This window comes from Hyaena hyaena, unplaced genomic scaffold, assembly GCF_003009895.1.
Source record: "Hyaena hyaena isolate Hyena2069 unplaced genomic scaffold, ASM300989v1 scaffold_494, whole genome shotgun sequence".
NCBI classification, from domain to species: domain Eukaryota; kingdom Metazoa; phylum Chordata; class Mammalia; order Carnivora; family Hyaenidae; genus Hyaena; species Hyaena hyaena.
In genome coordinates this window covers 302,953-320,209 of record NW_024081126.1, presented here as the reverse complement: position 1 = coordinate 320,209, position 17,257 = coordinate 302,953, and the positions used below count along the sequence as shown (strand labels likewise).

The 17,257-nt window shown below is 38.1% G+C and overlaps 1 protein-coding gene and 1 non-coding gene across 2 annotated transcripts in view; one reads left to right on the top strand and one right to left on the bottom strand.

Moving 5' to 3' along the window:
• Positions 1-17,257, bottom strand: part of LOC120246923 (ubiquitin-conjugating enzyme E2 E2) — a 384,786-nt gene that overhangs the window by 88,851 nt on the left and 278,678 nt on the right. The window lies entirely within an intron of this gene.
• LOC120246932 lies at positions 15,025-15,127 on the top strand. Its single transcript, XR_005532183.1, has one exon. It is a non-coding gene; the product is annotated as a U6 spliceosomal RNA (small nuclear RNA).

Here is a 17,257-nt window from a genome sequence, read left to right as displayed (position 1 = left end):
GTGCATTTTAAGTCTTATTTGGTTCTTAGGATACCAAATTTTATTGGTTCTTTGAAGTCAGTCAGCTGTCTATGCAGTTATCAACAGTGTATTAAATAACACAGCTAACATTATCACTATGAGTTGGTTTATACTGTCCAAATGTACCCTTTTAAAAGAAAGTACTACTGGTAGTAAACTATCCTGAACAGAGTGGTGTTTTTTATTTTTTATTTTTATTTATTTATTTATTTATTTATTTATTTATTTATTTATTTATTTCTAGGAGAGAGAGAGACAGCGTGAGCAGGGGAGGGTCAGAGAGAGAAGGAGTCACAGACCGAAAGAGACTCCAGGCTCTGAGCTGGCAGTCAGCACAGAGCCTGACGCGGGGCTCGAACCCACGAATCGCGAGATCATGACCTAAGCGAAAGTCGGACGCTTAACCGACTAAGCCACCCAGGCGCCCCCAGAGTGGTGTTTTTTAAAATGCATCTGAGACTGATACTACTTCTCTGATACATACAGACTATGTTTTAGAAGTCTGGCCTCCTCTATGATCTGAAAAGTGGCATTTGTGCACCTCCTCCAATCCCAAAGCTTATAGTAATGGTTCTTGGGTCATATAGCCCCTGTCCCACTCTCATTTTGTGTTTTTTTTGTTTTTGTTTTCCTTGCTTTTTAAAAATTTTTTGATGTTTACTTATTTTTGAGAGAGAGAGAGAGAGACAGAGGGAGACAGAGAATCTGAAGCAGGCTCCAGGCTCTGAGCTGTCAGCACAGAGCCTGATGACAGGGGGCTTGAACTCACCAACTATGAGATCATGTCCTGAGCCAAAGTTGGACATTTAACTGAGTGAGCTACCCAGGCACCCATTTTTTGCTTTTTGAGAGACAGGGTACGCAAGTGTGTGTACATAGGGCAGGGGCCTGACATGGGGTTCAAGCCCAGGGCTGTGCCCTGTGACCTGAGCCCAAATCAGAAGTTGGATGCTTAACCAACTAGGACACCCAGATGCCCCCAACCCACTCACATTTTGAGATATCCCAGATGAGAAACCCTGGGATAAAAGTCCAGAACTGTGTTGTATAGTACGGCAGCCATGGAGCTACTGAGCATTTGAAATGCAGCTAGTTTAAATTCAGATATGCTATAAACTGCAAAATGTATTTCAAATTTTAATGACAAGGTAAAGGAAGGTAAAATACATCATTACTTTTTTGTTAATGACTTATTGAAATAATATTTGAGATATATTGGGCTAAAAATATATTAAAACTAAATTTACCTATTTTTATTTTTTTAATGTGGCTACTAGAATATTTAAAATTACACAAGTTGCTCGTATATTTCTATTTTATTTGACAAGAGTGTTCTAGAGCAGCACTGTCTAATAAAACTTTCTGTGATAATGAAATGTCTTAGTGCTTATTCTTATCCACTATGGTAATCCATCTAGCCTCATCCACTAGCCTCACATGGCCATTAGGCACGTGATATGGAGTTAGCGAGAATGAGGAAATGAATTTCATTTTCATTTGATTTTAATGAATTTAAATCTAGCCCATGTAGCTGGTGGTCACATATCTTGGACAGTATAGATTTGGAAGCTCCAGTAGTCCCTACTGACCAAATGGTTTTTTAATATGTCAGAATGATTTGGGTTTACATGAAACAGAAGAATGGGCTTTTACATACTTTGGGCCAAAAAAGTGAGAAGGTGAAGCTGCAGACCATTTTATATTTTTAATGATCGTTTCTCCCTTAAGTTGACCAAATAAAAGCTGGCGTCAGAGGACATCTGCACTATAGGGTGATGGTGAAGAACATGAATGGCCCTGAGTGAGACTTCTGTGTCTGAATCCCAGTCCCATCTGTGTCTGAATAAGCCGTGGGTAAATATGGAATCTCCCTACATAATTGTTCTATATCTTAGTTTCCTCATGTATGAAATGAGGCAATTCAGCACTAACCTTGTGGAGCAACTGTAAAATTTTAGCAGAGATGTACTCTCACAGCTTGGAAAATGGGGCCTGTAGAAGCCCAAATAAGAAGCCTCCAAACGTTAGCTGCTATTCTAGTTGTTATGCTCTGTGGATGATTAAGAAATTCACCAACACACGCAAAAGATTAATTGCCTGAGTCTGTAAGAAGGGTTTCAAGATGCTAGGACTAGAAAACAGGCTACCAAGACCCACCACCACTATCTTGCAACCTAATCTTAGGATATGTATTCAGCTAGAACTTTGGAAACCATTAGAAGTCAAAGCTGCCACTTCCAGGAAATCCAATTTTTCACTGGATGGAATGTCTAGTTAACATCATGATTTTTAGGTATGAGGTTATTTGTAATGTTTTCTCACTTGCAGTATTCTTAATGATTACTACCCTTAATTTTTTAATTTTAAGATTTTATTTTAAAGAAGAAAGATGAATACAGTGAACAGAGCTACATTTCAAGATAAAATGCAATTAGATAAATCTATTAAAATGCAAGTATCAATTAGCAAAGTACAAATCAGTTGAATAACCAAAGTTGCCGCCTGGAGAAATTCTGTTAGAGAATCAACGTTGTAAACTGTGTTCAGCTTTTTGTGCTGCACCCTACAGTGGATGAGCCCTTCTGTACATGTGAAATTTACAATAAAAATGCTGAAAAGAACTAAGCACCCACTCTCTTTACTTTAGATCATAAGGTGTTTTAAATACGTCTGAATACTTCCAATGTGCTGTGCCCCAACTGTGATTCTAAGGCCAAGAAATTTTGGCTGTGTCTGCTGCCTTTTCACTTAACACTGACTGAGCTAGAAAAAGGGTAAGGAAGCCCAGGCAACATAGAGATTCTGGCTCCACAGGACAAGGAACTTGCCTTTGTAGAGAATCTCTGGTATGTCCACACAAACCTGAAATTGATGGGGCTGGAGTGGGGAAGAGGAGACAACATAAGGGATTTTTCAGAAGCTCTGGAAATCTCTGCTTTTATGTCAGATTCCACATAGGTGAATTCATCCCGTCCAGTGGTGAGCACACTGTTCACAGGCAAATGACATGCTGCACATACATTCAAAGTCCCTTTGAGAGTAAACAGCTGTGGGAATACTGAGCTGCTTGCTTAACACACAATAACATATGTTTCTCTAATGTCAAACTGGAAGGAAAGACTAGTCCTATCCCTTAAAAGAAAATATGATAGCAAGGCTCAGACCAGTTACAGATAAGGACAGTACAGAAGAGGGGAAATACCATCGTACTGTATGAGTGAAATGAGAAAAAAACATGTGGGAGTGGGGGGATTTGCAGGGGAAATGTTTTCACCCTGTTCTCACGGCCTATTTGTTGCTAAATCCAACAGTGCTTTTTGTTTTCATTTTACTAAAACTGTAGCTTCTACTCCCTGATTCCTAAAAAGCTCTCTTCCCCAGGCATCTCTTCAAGAGACTCTCTCTGTTTTAGGGTAATTCTCCAATTCTTTCATCCCCTCCAGTGACATCTCTTCAGTGTCTGTTTCCCAAGGGGTTCTACTCTCAGTTTCCTTGTTTTCTCATCTTCTTTCTAGGTATCTCGTTATCCACCTCTGACAATCAACCTATCAAATACTGATGGAACCTCTAATCTGGTGAGGAATCCAAGAGTCATCCTTGACTATGCTTTCTCCTTCTGTACTCTAAATTCCCCAAAGCCTGTAGAATCTGTCTCTGTAATCTGTCTACTGGCTGCATTAACTCTTATATACATGATGGCATTAGCGTCCTGTTTCCCTGCCTCCAATCTTGCTTTCCTCCAATCCATCCACCAACTGTTGCTGATTGGCCAATTACCAGAAAATCCTTTAAATGGGATCTACTTTCTCTGGCTTCTTAATACTTTCAAGATCAAGTCCAAATTTCTTTGAAGCATACAAAGCATTTCAAAAAGCCCCGACTCCAGCTGACCTCTCTGGCCTCCTCTCTTGCCACTCCCTTTTCCTGCAGCCCCACTCTCCAGTAGTACTGGACTTAAGTTATAAACCTGCAAGACAGTTGGGCTTTTTTTTTTTTTTTTTCTGCCTCCTGGCTTTGGATAAGATGCTCTGTAGGTCTGACCATTCTATTTGTCCCGTAGGCCTCAACTTAGCTACATTCTTCTCGGTGACATCTCCCATCCTCTCAAAGACTAAGTACTCTTTTGGAAGTGGTAACATTCTATGCAAACACAACATTATAAAAAGTTATTTATAGGACTTTTAATACTGGGGAAAGAAGAAATATTAAGCAACAGCATTATCTGGGTCACAGGAAAAAAAGAACTCATTCTGATAGTGAAAAACATGCCCTAGGGCTAAAAGGGTGTTGAGAAAACAGCCCAGGATTGTAGCTCTTGAAGAGACAGATGAAGGTTTATTTCATAAACTCCTGAAGTTTCCTATATTTGTATATATATTTTCCTTTTTTTTTTCCTTGAAGAGCAGTAACATCAAAGCCCACCACAACATCTTAGGAAGTTAGGATATAATAGTGGTGAGAGAAAAGATCCATTTGGTTCACTAAGCTTGAAGCAGAACTGAATGGTTAATATTTCTCCTTCATACATTGTCTTTCTGGTTCTTAGTGATCTGGTCCTTATTCCTGAAGTATTCCAAGAAAAAGAATTATTTCATACTTTTTGTTGATGAGTGCTTAATAAATGGGAGGATCTCTGTCCTCAATCACACTTCCCAGATTTGAGATGTGAAGAATAAAAAAAATGATTTCACTTGACTGTACATAGCTTTTATCAAATCTTACTTTAAAGTCACTACCATCATCTATTTGTATCCTTTGTTAACGGTGTCAACAACTTAGTAGAGAGGAAGAAACTAGAGAAAAAGAGGTTTGTAAATGAAAAAAAAAAATAACTACTACTTAATAATCACAATACTTCCTTTTCCCAAGGAAGGTAGTAGCTAGTAAGATAGTATGCTTAGTGAGTAAAACTAGCCTTCTGAAGTTATTGAAGAATGAAGACTGTGAGGTCATGACACCTTACACTTTTTGCTTCTTTCTATAGTTCATGTAACGTTGTGTGTTTGTATGTATTTAAATTTTCCCAATGTGCTGTATATTGCAATGAGGACACAGCTTTGCAACAGACTTAAAATTTTAAGACATAACTACAAAATAGTAAGCAGGGAGAAACAGAGAAATTGGGGAATGGGAAGGAAGACCACAGGGAAACACTGCATATTGTTCCTTTTCCTCCTAAGCTGCATTTTAATAAGACACATTATCTTTGTAAGGACAAAGGTAAATCACAGTCAAAAAGAACCAAATCTTATTTTGTATATGTGGGTTGTTAAAAATAAGGTTACAATTGTAAAGACTTGGGAGACCATATAGTTCAATTTTGTCAAAACACAGAAGAAGCAGAAGTATTAGAACAGGACTGGAATTCTACTGAATTAGACAATTAGGCATAAAATCAACAAGAATTACTGAAAATACTGAATTATAGAATTTTTCATCCTTTAGTAAGCTGAAAGGATTTAGAAATAAGTTAATCGAGTTATTTGGAGATTTTTTTTTTCCTCTTCCTTTCAACATATCCTCTTCCTCACTGAAAAAATTACCTACTTCGGCAGTGATTCTTAGCATGTTTTTGGTGGTGTGTGGGGCGGGGGGAGGTGAGAATCTGAAAAATGAAAAAGCTCCTCTTATTGAAGATTTCTTCTACCCAAAGTCTTCATTTAAAAAGCCTTTATTAATGCTTATTTATTTTTGAGAGAGAGAGAGAGAGAGAAAGAAAGAGAGCGCATGAGCGGGGGAGAGAGAGGGAGACACAGAATCTGAAGCAGGCTTCAGGCTCTAAGCTGTCAGCACAGAGCCCGATGTGGGACTCATACTCACGAGCTGTGAGATGGTGACCTGAGCTGAAGTTGGATGCTCAACTGACTAAGCCACTCAGATACCCCCAAAGCCTTCATTTTAAAAGTGATATAATTAAGGTTCTCCAAAGTGAAATGCTTTGTTCAAGACCACACCCACAGCAGAAAACCAGAGAGCTCTGATCCTAAGGAGAGGCTCTTACTTTTTCACAACTGCTGTCAATTTAGATATGAAGGCTCAACCGGAAAAACTATATAGTTACCATTATGATGGACTGCCCTGTGTAAGAGAGGAGACCAGAGATCAAAACTAACACCTGGGTTTCCTTTCACCTTTTTATACTGGGCATGGTTTAAGGACTAGATTTAGTTTTGGTAAAAAACCATTTCTATTTTAGCTACCAAATTCTTCTTTTTTTTCAGCTTTTTAAACTAGAAATACTGATTTTATGGTACTCTCTTCATTTTTCTAACTGTAAGAACAATTTTGGCATGTAAGCTAGCCAGTGCAGCAGGTAATGTTACTTTATTATTTAAAAATTTCCCCCAGACATGTGTTAGACAGGAAGACTATATGTTTTAACGTGCCTACTGATCTTATCTGCAGGTTAAATAAGCTTTTGACAAAAGTGCAAGTGTCTGATGGCCCTACATAGTTTTGAGGAAGTCAAATCCTTCTGAATTTTTAGTTCTCAAAAATGTTACTACTTACAGACGACAGAATACAAGCTTCCCTCGTATCATTCCAAATGTAGCTTTACTGATTTTTAACATTTTTAAAAATTTTGTTTTTAATGTTTATTTTTGAGATTGAGACAGACATAGTGTGAGTGGGGGAGGGGCAGCAAGAGAGGGAGACAAAATGTGAAGCAGGTTCCAGGCTCTGAGCTGTCAGAACAGAGCCTGATGTGGGACTGGACCTCTTGAACCGTGAGATCATGACGTGAGCTGAAGTCAGATGCTGAAGTCAGATGCTTAACTGACTGGGCCCCCCAGGTGCCCTTGTTTTCTAACATTTATACCAAAATACTGGGTACTGGGTGTCGGTCTTATATTCAAGAGTTTCCAACATTTTTTCCTCAGTGTAAAGCACTGTGTAGAGCAGTGTGCTATGATCTGAGCAAGATTAAAAAAAACAAACAAACAGAGCAGTCCTGATCCCTAACGGGCATCTCATCTGGGCAACATGGGAGAAGACAAGATGTATGTGTTCCACAGGACTCATAATTAAGATGCTATGGAAGCCCTGCAAAAAGACTGATTTCCAGCATTTCCAGGTGGGTGGGCTTTCTTACACCACAGCACTTCCAGGTCTTGTGTCTAGAGAAGAGACAACATACTCTGTCAGTCAGGGTAAGCATGTGGTTTGAACATGTCCCACAGGTGGTTCTGACAAGGACTGCACCTTTTCTAGGGAAAGACTTCATTAAAAAAAAAGGTGGCAATTAAACTGGCTTGGAAAGATGAAGAAGATGTCAACAGGTACAGGAAGATGGGGCATCAGGGGTTAAAGACACTGTGTAGAAATAAAGCAAGGAGAAGGAAAGCGAGTTCCCTGTTGGGAGAAAAGCAAATATGCCGCACTGAGATTAGATAATGTAGGGCATCAAATGCCATGAGAGGAATTGGAAATGTATTACGGAGACCTGTGGTTTTCAAATCTGTTGCTCCTAGGAGCAGCGGCACTCCAACGAGGTCTTTTGGGTCACTAATCTCTCTGCCTCCTCCCTACCTGAGATTCAACTAGAGAAACTCCACTTCTGTCTACACACACACACACACACACACACACACACACACGTATAGATTTAACACATGATTTCTTTGAATAAAGGAAGGCCAGTGCTTAAAAAAAGTTTGAACTGCTTCTGGAACTTCAAAAAGAAAAAAAAAAGCACCTAGGGTTGAGAATCACTATCAGACCATGGACTCACTGAGGACCGCAAAGTGTGGTCCAGAGAATAACAGCATTATGCAAACCTTCTGAATCAGAATCTAAAGAAGATCGCTGGATGACTGGCATGTATATTAAAGGTTGAGAGGCGCTGAAGGAAGGTTCCATGTGATATAATTTACTGATCATCTTCTATATGTCAGACATCATGCTTGCTAGGTACTTTTTGTACTTCTGTGAGCCTCAGTTTTCTTATCTGCGCTTTATTAAGAATTAGATATAAAGTTTCAAGTACCATGCCTGGCAAAGAGTGTTTTAAAAATAATGACTATTGCCATTAATATATATTCCTTCAAATTACTGACATTCTGCAAAATTACTGTTATCTGAAACTGAGGCTCAAAGAGGTTCAATGGCTCGACAAAAGTTACACTGTAAATGGTGGAAATGAGTTTCAAATCTAGGACTGTCATGCAAAAGCTTCTCTTCTTCCCCATACAACTCTCTGGCATCAAGGCTTAGTGTAGACTGGAAGCAGCCGAAAGGGAATACAAGGCAGTACTGATAAACTACATGGTGCCAGCATTAGCTTCCATATTTCTGCTTAAGAGATTAGAAGTGGCCAAAATTACAGACAAGTACTAATAAAGGGCAGATTTGAGTTATGTGAATCCCAACATCATGTAAACATTTAGCAACTTAGTTAATATTTATATAATATTTAGTTAGTATTTAACAATATTTAATCTCTAGATAGGCTTATAGAATTCACAAACAACTTTTATATGCATCATGCTCTTTAACCTTCACCAAAACTATGTAAAATGGGGATTATTATTCTAAAATAAGATCACTCCAGTGTTTTTCCTCCATAAACGCCTATTTAATAGCACAAACCTGGATTTCTTAATACCTTATAGAAGCTTTCATGTCAGGCCTTGTGTTTAAAAAAATCCAGATTTTCAATGACACGCAGAGAGTTCATCTCTTACCCTTCTTTTCCCCTTCAGCCCATCAGCAAAGGTCAGAAGTTGATGGGGTTTTGGTCAAAGGAAACAAGATCAGGGCAGCTGGCACAGATCTAGCTATCTTGTTTGTTCCAGTAAAGGGAATGAAAGGTACCTGACTGAACTCTGGGTGTTCTTGGCAGAAGTAGTGCCCCAGCTGGAGGTGAGTTTTTTGTTTTTGTTTTTGTTTTTTTTTTTTTGGTTTACAGATGTTTTAATGTAAATTGAATTAGATTGCTTTCTTTTTCTTTCATAGTTTATTGTCAAGTTGGTTTCCATATAACACCCAGTGCTCATCCCTACAAGTGCCCTCCTCCATGCCCATCACCCCTCCTTCCTCACCCCTATCAGCCCTCAGTTTGTTCTCAGCATTCAAGAGTCTCTCATGGTTTGCCTCCCTCCTTCTCCTCAACTATTTTTCCCCCTCTTGGAGGTGAGTTTTTAAGAGACCAGCCCCACAAACACTTTAGGGGAGAAGAGAGAATGAGTAACCAAAGAAGACTAAGAAGTTACTTCTTGGCTTTTGGTGTATCCATAAAACCTACTGAGTTATGTCCCTACCTTGCACACTATTTGCGCCAATATTTCTATGAGGTATCCTTAGGAGTTTACAAAGTTCCTGATTCCATAGCTATAAAGAATACGTGCTTTAAAAAGGGAAGTACATGAATGGATCTAGAAACATTTTGCAGGGATAGAGCTGTGACAGCACTTTCATACTGCCTAGTTGTCTAGGAATAGCCCATTATGCCCTTGCTTTCACTGGAGATTTTGTAGTCTGCCCTTGTAAAACATCTATAGAAGTGACTTCCAGCACTCAACTTAGTGATTTAATATTATACAAAGTTCATTAGTCATGGTATCTACATCAATTTTCTACAGAAGCTATTATTACCTCTCAGATTTCAGCCATTGCTTTCTCTCTTTGTAAGCAAAACAAACACAGATTTTATTGAAGATTTGCAATTTAAGAACCACCAATTTGCAGTATCCCTTAATAATTCCTGTCAGCACAGGCCATCTTTGAAGGATTTAGTGGTTTTTGCTTTTGGCAGTGCTACAATGGTGGAAATAACTTAGGCTGCCCATCTCCATCTTACAGTGTCTGCTAATACACACAGTTGTTGGCTGCCAAGCAGATTTAATTTACCCACTTCTCAGCTTGCATTAACCTTTGAATAATAAAGCACAGCTGAGGCTGCTGTAAGAAACAAACTGAGGAATGAATAATTAAAAGCACCTTCTCAGCCTTGGAAAGACCAATCCCTAACCATTAGAGGAGATTTAATTGTGACTGAACTAAGCATTAAAAAGGCTAATTGTATTCTTTATAAACTGAAACAAATGCTAAGGACAGTGTGACTACAATATCTGTAGTATATGAAAAGCAAAGCTCTGAAAACACCCCGTAATCAGTTCAAATGAAAAAAGGAAGAGTAGTCTGATTCTAAAGAAAAACAATTACTTCTAAAGATGGGCACTCTTGCTGTCTACATACAGACAAAATTGCTACTACTTATAAAAAGCTATTATTCATCTGATACAGGTGGATTGGCTGGAATAGCATCTGAAGGGACAGAAATGTTAAAGCTGAAACAAAAGGTTGAGAATAGAACAGATTAGAGGAAAACCCTATCTTCCTTGAATCTGTCAAGTGCTTATGCCAGCTGGGATTCTTCTTTGCTTTTGATGGATTTAATTTTTCCTTGGGGAACCCAAATCTAATGTAGCTGTCATATTTATGTGTTAAAATCACTAAACAGTCATTGATATTTTATATACCTGTTAATACGTTGTTAATATCTTAATATCATATGCAAACCAAAGCATACACCCTTTATTGGAATAGTTGGAAACTACCACCTCTGTTTCTAGACATCCAGCAAAGGGCAGGACATCCCCCTACATCAAAGACGGCACTTTCCCCTCATTAGTGACCTTAAAGTATGTATTTTTAATGCTTCAAATTAGGAAGCTTTGCTTGTATTTAACTTTATTTTGCTAAATTTAAGGTTTTTTTCCTCTACCTCTGTTCAAAAAGCCCTTCTCACAGTAACCTTTCAATTACTAGGAGGTAGGCAGGTAAAAATCTTTTTTTTTTTTGTTCTAAGCAATTTTATGGCTTTTAAAATGGCTTTAGTTCTTATTTTTGTGCTTCTTTCAGTTTTCTGAATAAACTTCTTTAATTTTTGGTATATCTAACTTAAAGATGATTCTTTGTAGAGAACAGATAAAAGATGACCAAAATGGGAACATAGTAGGATTTGCTACTTTAGTATAGACCAGCTTCTCATTCGGGAGAACAAGAATATTATTTTTTTTCCTTCTGCAGGTTATATTCTTAATATTTTCCTGTATCACATCAATTTTTGATATAAGAAAACTAACTGCTGGTTTATTATTGAACTCATTTCCTGTTGGGACTAAAAATCTTAACAGTTCTATTTGTAATTAATCACTACTGGAAACAGTTCTCATTACTCCTGTTTTTTTTGAACATCACTATACCCTTGCCACCACCTTCCAGCTGTTAGATACTTGTTTAAATTTCCTCTGGTGTTCAGTCTATTGTATTTTTCTCAGAGTTAGCTATTTTGTAACACTTGGTTTCATTCTAGCCCCAGCAAAACAAATGATCCCTACCCCTGGTTTCCCATAGGCCATGACTTCTGTCTCCGTTATAGCACTTCTACCCAGTTATGCTGCCGCCTGCCTTTAGCGGACTGGAGTCTCCTGGGGGCAGGCATTATGTCTCACTCACCTTTGCACCCCAGTCAGCTGCGATGGTGTCTGGAACACAACACAGCACATATGCAAAGAATGGTTTTTGATTCAACGTGAATTCACGAAGAACTGGCACTTGTAACAATGATTTAGAAAGTGCTGCGGGCAGAGTAGACACTGAATAAACATGTGATTAACTTCTGAGGAGGATTATTTTATTTTAAACCTTTTAATTTTAAAAGTTTTAAACCTATAGAAACATTGCAAAGATAGTACAGAGTCCTCATATGCCTTATAGCCAGTTTCCTCTATTATTAACATTTTACATTAGTGTGGTACATCTGTCACAATTAATGAGCCAAAACCTATACATAATTATCATTAAAGTCCTTAGTTTATTGAGATTTCCTCAGTTTTTTATCTAATATCCGATTTTTTGTTCTAGGATTCCATCCAGGATACCTTATTATTTAGTAGTTGTGCCTTTTAATGGCCCATTCTTTTTACATTTTTTAAATGTTATTTATTTTTGAAAGAGAGAGAGCAGGGGAGGAGCAGAGAGAGGGAGACACAAAATCTGAGGTAGGCTCCAGGCTCTGAGCTGTCAGCACAGAGCCCAGCACATGGCTTGAATTCATGAGCCATGAGATGATGACCTGAGCTGAGTCAGAAGCTCAACTGAGCCACCCGGTGCCCCAATGCTCCACTCTTTTTAAAAAAAAAAAACACAGGCATACCTCATTTTATACTTTGTTTTATTGCACTCTGCAGATACTACATTTAAACTTAAGGTTTCTTGTGACTCTGCATCACAATTCTGTCAGCACTATCTTTCTAATAGCATGTGCTCACTTTGTGTCACTGAGTCAAACTTTGTTAATTCTCACAGTATCTCAAACTTTCTTCTTATTATTATATTTGTTGTACTGATCAGTGGTCTTTGATGTCACCATTGTAATTGTTTTGGGGCACCATGACCACACCCATATGAGACAACAAATTTAATTGATAAATACTGTGTGTGTTCCTTTAAAATTTTTAATGTTTATTTACTTTTGATACACAGAACACAAGGCAGGGAGGAGAAAAGAGAGAGGGAGACACAGAATCTGAAGCAGGCTCCACGCTCTGAGCTGTTAGCACACAGCCTGACATGGGCTCAAACTCACAGACCATGAGCTCATGACCTGAGCTGAATGAAGTTGGTCACCTGACCGGCTGAGCCACCCAGGCACCCCAATACTGTGTGTGTTCTGACTGGTATATTGAATGGCCATTCCCTGCCTCTTTCCCTCACCTTGGGTCTCCCTATTCCCTGAGACACAACAGTGATAAAAATCAGGCCAATTAATAACCCTACAATAACCTCTACATATTCACATGTTTCTTTAAAAGCTAGAAATGATTAAGCTTAGTGAGGAAGACATGTTAAAAGCTGAGATAGGCTGAAAGGTAGGCCTCTTGCAGAAAACAGCCAAGTTGTAAATGCAAAGGTAGAGTTCTTAGGGAAAATTAAAAGTGCTGGTCCAGTCAACACACAAATGACGACAAAGCAAAGCAGTCTCATTGATGATATGGAGAAAGTTTTAGTGATCCAGAAAGAAGATCAAGCCTGCCATAACCTTCCATTAAGCCAAAGCCTAAACCAGAGCAAGGCTCTTCAATGAGAGAAGGGAGAGAAGGTTGCAGAAGAAGCTGACTGCTAGCAGAGGTTGGTGTATAATAAGGTAAAAGGAAAGAAGCCATTTCCATAATGTGAAAGTGCAAGGTAAAGCAGCAGGTGCTCATGCAGAAGCTGCAGCAAGTGACCCAGAAGGTCTAGCTTGGATCATTCATGAAGGTGGCTACACCAAACAACAGATTTTCCGTGTAGATCAAATAGCCTCATACTGGAAGAAGATGCCATCTCGGACTTTCATAGCTGAAGAGGAAAAGTCAGTGCCCATCTTCAAAGATTCAAAGGACAGGTTGACTCTCTTGTTAGTGGCTAACGCCAGTACTCACTGACCATTCCAAAAATTCTAGGGGTCTTATGAATTATGTTAAATCTACTCTGCCTGTGCTCTATAAATGGAACAGTAAAGCCTGGATGACAGCTCATCTATCTATAACATGTTTTACTGAGTATTTTAAGTCTACTGCTGAGATCTACTATTCGGGAAAAAATTATTGCTTTCAAAATATTATTGCTTATTGATAATGTACCTGGTCACATAAGAGCTCTGATGGAGATTTCCAACAAAATTAATGATATTTTCATTATTGCTAACACAATATGCATTCTGTAGCCCATGAATCAAGGAATCATTTGACTTTCAAGTCTTATTATTTAAGAAATACATGTAATGTAATTTCTTACATTATGTAAGAAATACATTTTGTCAGACACCTGGGTGGCTCAGTTGGTTAAGTGTCTGACTTCAGCTCAGATCATGATCTCATGGTTCATGAGTGTGAACACCATATTGGGTTCTCTGCTGTCAGCACAGAGCCTGCTTCAGATCCTCTGTCCCCCTTTCTCTGTGCCACTTCAACATCTCTCAAAAATAAGTAAATATTAAAAAAATACATTTTGTAAGGTTACAGCTACCATAGATAATGATTCCTCTGAGGGATCTGGGCAAAGTAAATTGAGAACTTTCTGGAAAGAATTCACCATTCTAGATACCATTAAGATCATTCATGATTCATGGGAAGAGGTCAAAATGTCAACATTAACAAGACAACAATCATGGATGACTTTGAGGGGTTCAAGACTCAGTGGAGGAAGTAACTGCAGATGTGGAAACAGCAAGAGAACTAGAATTAATAGTGGGGTCTGAAGATGTGACTGAACTGCTATAATCTCATGATAAAACTTGTAACAGATAATGAGTTACTTCTTATGGATAAGCAATGAAAGTAGTTTCTTGAGATGAATCTACTCCTGGTGAAGATGGCTGGGAACACTGCTGAAATGGTAACAAAGGATTAGAGTATCACATCAACTTAGTGATAAAGCAGTAGCAGGGTTTAAGAGGACTGACTCCAAATTTGAAAGAAGTTCTCCTGTGGGTAAAATGCTATCAACCAGCACTGCGTGCTACGGACAAATTGTTTGTGAAAGGAAGCAAACTTCACTGTTGTCGTATTTTAAGAAATTGCCAAGTCACCCCAACCTTCAGTAACAACCACCCCCATCAGTTAGCAGCCATCAACATCCCTCCACCAACAAAAAGATCAACTTGCTGAACGCTCAAATGATGGTTAACATTTTTTAAGCAATAAAGTATCCTTTAGATAAGGCATATACATTTGTTTCTTTTTTAGACATAATATTACTGCACACTTAAGAGACTACAATGCATTGTAAACATAATTTGTATATGCATTGGGAAATTTAGAAATTAATTTGACTCACTCTGTTGTGTTATTTGCCTTATTGTGGTGGTCTGAAACCAAACCCAGAGTATCTTTGAGATATGCTTGTAATAAAATCTTAGGTAGAGAGACTGGGAGAAGTGTTATGGAAACACTTGGTACTATCTTTGCAACTTTTCTGTAAATCTAAAGTTATTCCAAAATAAAAAGTTAACTTTGCTTGCTTTGGCAGCATATGCACTAAAACTGGAATCACACAGAGAAAATTTGCACAGCCCCTGCACAAGGATGACACACAAGGTCATGAAGCCTTCCATATTAAAAAAAATTAAAAACTGATACTGAGAATAAAAGCAGGTTCTTTCTTGAGTTTCCTTAAAACTTTTTTCTACAAATGTTCAGCTTGAACATGTTTAAATTTTAAATTAAGTCTATGATTGCTTATCTTGCTATATGGAAGTTTTCCCAAAATACTGCCAAATGCTTTACATTAGCTACATTCTAGTTCCATCAATCACATTGGTAATATGATAGTGCTCACAAAAAAGATCAGTAAAATATCAACATTTAAAATTACTTGCTTTCTGGGGAGGAGAGGCCTAGAGAGAGGTGATGGTGGTGATATTTCAACTGGATCTGCTCTGTAACTCAAGTTTAAGTGTACCAATTGCTTGCTTGATCCTTTCCTCCCCAGACCCTCAACCTCTCCATGTCTATTAGTTATTAGTAATGTTACTAAGCACAGTGAAAATGGATATACAGTAAAAGAAAAGTTAGCTGGCATGGCGATGGTTACCTTCCAGTGTATGAGATCATGATATGTTAGGAACCAAAATTACCTTCTCAAACCCATCTCCCCTTTATCCAAAGACTATGGATAGGCTGTGTCATTCATTGTTTGAAGCAAATACGTCAACTGAATACTCCAGAGAAATGATACAAATCCCTCAGAAATAGTTAAGATTTGCTCCATGGTCACTCATTAGTTCTGTAGGTGATGTCACACTCCAAACTGTCCAGCTACCATTCCTGTAACTTCCTGTAGGCAGAGTGGAGGCAGCACCAGAACTCCAATGTAACTACTGATGGTTAGTAAAGCTGCTTTTTAATACTGTACTCCCAAACTGTCCTTGTTAGACCTGCCTATCAAATTCTATCCATGAGGATACAAAGGATGTCAGTACAGAATGGAAGCTGGTAACAAAAGTATTTGAGCCACAGTTAGTTATTCCATATATTTCACATTTGACCATTTATCCATACACACACACATACACACACACACACACACACACACACACACACACAGAGAGAGAAACAAGGCAGTGAGAGATAAAAGAAACATAGGAAATTAGGAGTAAAAGAGGTCTGAGACCAATAAAATGTGACAGGATAGATTTACAAAGTACTATTTTATTTAAAATTTTTAAAAATTTTTAAAATTTATTTTTGAAAATCAGAGAGAAAGAAAGAGTGTGAGCAGAGGAGGGGCAGAGAGAGAGGGAGACACAGAATCAAAGCAGGCTCCAGGCTCTGAGCTGTCAGCACAGAGCCCAATGAGGGGCTCGAACTTATGGACTGTGAGATCATGACCTGAGTTGAAGTCAGATGCTCAACCGATTGAGCCACCCAGGCAACCATACTACTCTATTTTTAAAAGCTGGCAGAATTGAATTCTCCTGTCCTACTCCAGTTCAAGCCTTGATGAATATAAAATCTAATTTTGTTTAGATAAAATATATTGTATAACATGTATAAAAGCAGAGCAGCTATTCAGCAACAACTACCTGAAAAAACTGAGCAGGACTGTGGGGTGGAATCAAAAAACTGATTGAAAATTAACCAGCTGTGGGATTCTTATTTTACTAATGGACACCAAAGCAGAGAATGTCAGCTTCATGTTCCTCAAAGGTAATATAACTAGCAAACTGATAGCTAAATATTAAGAGGACAATTATCATGCTATTTTGCAGGCATGCACAACTTCCTTGAACTGCCCTCCATCAAAGAGTTCAGAGGTTTTTTTGTCGTAAGTGAGTCACTTTCTCATCCTTGCTTCTGAGTCCAACAACCTGCTCGGGGCACGGTCTGGCCACATTGATACATGTAACTTTTCCTACACTGGATGATGAATATTCTTCATTTTCAAGAAGGTTTTATTTTTTTTAAATCAGAGGGATGATATCTTCACGAATATAAAAGAATAAACTATACTATAAAGCTTTTCTCCTTGTCTTTTTTCCAAAAAGGCTAAAGTAGATCAAAGTATAGAATCTACAGACTGTCATGTACATTGTCAGTTTACCACAGAGTAACTAAAACATCTCCATCAGATTGAATTTACGTGTAATTGCTTTAGTGTACCATGATTTCTTCTTTAAAAAAGTATTTTTATTAACATGAATAAAAGCTTAAAATATGTTAAATAAAAAGGAAAAAAGATGTAAAATGAA